This window comes from Benincasa hispida, chromosome 10 (genome assembly GCF_027475165.1).
Source record: "Benincasa hispida cultivar pf3 chromosome 10, pf3_genome.v1.1, whole genome shotgun sequence".
Taxonomy (NCBI): Eukaryota; Viridiplantae; Streptophyta; class Magnoliopsida; order Cucurbitales; family Cucurbitaceae; genus Benincasa; species Benincasa hispida.
Window position 1 is genome coordinate 42,762,760 of NC_143487.1, and position 4,413 is coordinate 42,767,172.

Consider the following 4,413-nt stretch of genomic DNA (forward strand, 5'->3'; position numbering starts at 1 on the left):
AACTATAATCCATTATAATATTTGGCTTTTATGTTTATAGATTGATATAAGGAAACCGTACTCACAAATCGAGTTAGATGAGGTGCAGATAGAGTTGGCTGAATTTTTAGGTTACTACATGTGATCGTGGTTGGTCATTTTGGATGTGTTTGTTCCGGTTGATCAATTTCTAAATTTACTTCATATCCATATAGGTGTAAATATCTTTTAATATTGTTCAAATATGCATGGAAAGGGGGGGATAGTTTTGGATTGGTACATATGTGGGTAGATGGATGGTTTTGTTGATAGAAGTTTTGGAAATGTATTTTTTGAAACTGTTCATATTGGGTTGACTGATAGAATTATGTTCCTTATATTGTTTTGGAAGTGTCCAATAAGTTGACTATTAGAATTATGTTCCTTAGGTTGTATATATTGACAATGTTAAAGAAGTTAAGTTTTTATGAAAAGATATTGGTGGTTTTTTGTTGATACATAAGTTTGTCAATGCGTGTATATTGTTTATTTGATTGATTAATGTATGTCATATATATACCAAATATAGTTTTTGGATCAAAATACTGGAGCAATTATGAGTAAAAATGTCAACATTGTTTTATAAAAAAAACTCACAAGTAAATTTCTGGACGTTTTTTAAATGTCAAGTTCACAAAATTTCTTGACATTTTTTCCTTGTCAAGAATGCCCATATTCTTGAAATTTCAAAAATGTCAAGTGTCTGTGTTTCTTGACGTTTTTTAAATGTCAAATTCACAATATTTCTTGACGTTTTTTTCCTTGTCAAGAATACTCATATTCTTGACATTTCAAACATGTCAAGTGTCTGTGTTTCTTGACCTTTTAAAATGTCAAGTGTTACTTTTCTTGTCGTTTTTAAAATGTCAAGAAAATCGACATTCTTGACACTGGCTTCCTTGACTTTTTTTAAAATGTCAAGAAAAGTCATTCTTGACATTTAAAAAACTTCAAGAAACACTGTTTTTGTAGTAGTGACAATTTAGCGTCGCGACTAGCCTTGCAAATATAAATACTTTTGCTTTCATTTTTGCAAAGGAGGAAGCACAATTCTCATGGAGGCTGGGATTTCTCTCTATATCATTTCGTCTCTGGTAATTTTGTTTCCCATTTAGGTTAGATTTTGATTTCCTTTTTGGATTGTAAGCAACATTTTTGTAATTTTTCAAGAATTTGTCTATGAGTTTTTGATGTAGTTATTGAATCTTGTTTCTAGTTCCAAGGGTTCAGGGTTCTTGTAATTCTTTTGAGTTTTTTTTTTTTTTTTATCATTTGCAATCTGAACTGAGCATTCTTGAATCTGTTTTTTTTAATTCTTGAAGCATGTTGAATGATCTATATCTTGAACATATATAGCCTAGATGTTTGGTTTTGTCACAGTCATGATTGAATGCGTTGCTTTCAATGTGTTCGATAGAATGTCTAGCCAAGATCTACAAGAGGCAATAGTAATTGTGTGTTTGATGGCTACTCCTAGGATGCATTAATTTCTAGATTTGGAGAAAATTCAGTTAATTGAGTAAGCTATCTTGATAATTAATCGGTACAATTGAATCCTAGAGCTTAATGCGTGTGCTTTCTATTCTATATGGCCACTATCAAACCCAATAGAGGTAGAAGCATGTAGGTTGATTAGGATTAGGCCTATCCAACCTTAATCAATGTTTAGGACACTCTCTTGACTAGGTTATTGCTAATTGTCCGCCTTTGTAGAGGCTAACTTAATCGAGTTATGTAAGTAGTTGCGAGCATAATTTAATTGTGAATTTAATTTGTAGAATTTGAAGATAGGAATTGCATTTAACGTCTAACTTGAATTAGGAGCAAGATTGATCTATACTTGTTTGCATTTATCCTTTATCTCTTGATTTTTTGTATGTTTTTAGTTTCATCAAAACCCCCCGTTTTATTGCTTTTATAGTCAAAGGTAGTTTAAGAAAAGATTAGAATTAAGCCTTCCCTAAGGATCTACCTCTTACTTCCGCTTTAATTTTGAGTTAGTTTTAGTTGTTGTTCGAGTTTTATAAATTTTGTTTGTTTTAGGTTAGGTAGAATTAACGACATCTATTTAGCTTTTGAACAAGTTTGTAACTGAATTATACAAGATAACGACCTATTTTAACTATTAAAACAAGTTGTTAACCTAAGTGAGCATGTTGTTTATCTTCGTTATGAATCTTAAATGTCTAATCCAATTTTATAACAACTTATAAAATATATACATGCTTTGCATTCATAACAAACATCAAAGGCATTCAAAATATAATATAATACTTATATTAAACTTTAGAAACCTTAATCATGCAAACTATATATTATAACTAACTTATAACATATGATTATGCATGTAACATACTTTCCTATGGTAGGATTTTAAATCTACATGGCATACTATATGCACATACATGTTTAATTTAAATATAACATATATCACATGCATAAAATTTTACACAACACTAATATGGTTCAACTTTGACATCCTAAGCAAGTAATTGATAATTAAAAATTACATAAAAGGTTCAAAACTTCTTTAAATTGAGGCTGGACCCGAACCACCCGAACTAGCCCTCTAATGCTCCAATTGAGGTTGAACCGGTCCAATTTGAGCTAAATCGGACCATAAACCATCAAAACAGGTCGAACCGGATGCAACCCTTGCTAACTAGCTCACGAACACGTGTCTTTCTAGGCTGGGATGAGCAGCGTTGCAACGCTCCATCCCAACATTGCAACACCACAAGCTTCATCAAGAGCAGCATTGCAATGCTCTGGGGTAGTGTTGTAATGCTCCCTGGCAGTAGCTGCTCCTCCAAGTTTCTACTATGGACCTTGCTTGATTCAATCTTCAATTACAACCTAATTTCAACTCTATTGATTCTGAAAAAAGTACAGACTCTAGAACACAAATATAAGACATCAATCAAGAGTCAATTACAAATTAAACTTCATAATCAAAGAGAAATCTAATGTCAAAGTTGAATTTCATCCATATCAATCAACCAAACATGCATTCTTAGAAATTCACCCACCAAACTCAAATTAACATTAATTGAGTGCTCAAATCATACTCTAGTACCAATTGATAGTACATACAAGCATGCAACGAAAGCAATCATAATCAATAAGCACTCTAATTACACTTAATTAGAGTTTAAAAACATGCAAAGAAACACTTTTCAGATAAAAAGGTTTCTAGAACATATATCTTTGAAGAATCTTCCAAATCCAAGCTATTCTCCATGAATTTGACCTTCAAATCAGTAATAGACCACCAAGAGTGTCTTCTCTACTATTCTCAACCTTGAATTTGAGTGGTGGAACTCGGAATTCAAGTGAATTATGAAGGGAGATGGAGAGGGTTTGAGCAGAAAGTATTTTTCTGTAGAAAAATTCTGAAGTTCATCAAACGTTCTTTCAAGTCTAAAATTGAAGTATTTATATATCTAATACATGCAAGCAATCAGCCGTAATGTTGATTGACACTTTAATTAGACCTTGCTAATGAGCTAGGTGTTGGCTTAGAAAGAATCCACTTCAAAATCAAAGAAGTTTGGAATTCTCCACTATCAAATTTAATTTTTCATTTTTTAATTATTAATTTTCAATTGCTTTTTGATTAATTCAAAAATAATCAAATATACTCAAATTGAATTTGAAAATATGAAAATTGAAAATAAATTTTATTTTAACTAATTAAATAAATAATTATTTAATATCAAATATTAAATTAACCAAACACCTAATTTATACTTAAATCCTATTCATGTATTTTAATATTTAAATCAATATTTAAATATTTTAAACTCTCTAATTTCGTTTGATTTCAACAAAATTAAATGTTTTAATTATATCAAATATAATTAAATAAACCCTAAATTGAGTTTGAACATATCAAATTCAAAACCCTAATTTCGAATTCAAACATTTCAAATCCGTTGAATTCACTAATCCAAGATGTAATTTTACGAGCTAGTAGAGGGACCTTATAGACCTACAGATCATGAGCTCCAACGATTTGTGATTAATTAGTGATGTTGGACTTCTCTCATCTATGCAGATCAAAAGATAATTCTGAATAAATAAGAGTTCATAGTTAGATCAGGATTAAGATCGAGTTACCTAGGTCATCCAATTCGAAATAGTCAGTTTTAATAGTAAACGATCCTTAGAAAAAAAAGTAATTATTTCGAGGTCTCGTCTTATGCAAACATCCTTTGCATAGGATGCTCCCACTTACATGTCTCCATATTAATAATTTTGGGATCACACCATTTGTATCAATATACAAAGTGGGTCGTATCCAATAGTGTTAACAGGATGAGGTATCCTATTTTATCCATATACTTATAGGCCATTTTGGCTTTATACTAAAACTTGATCCACTTTTATGTCTCA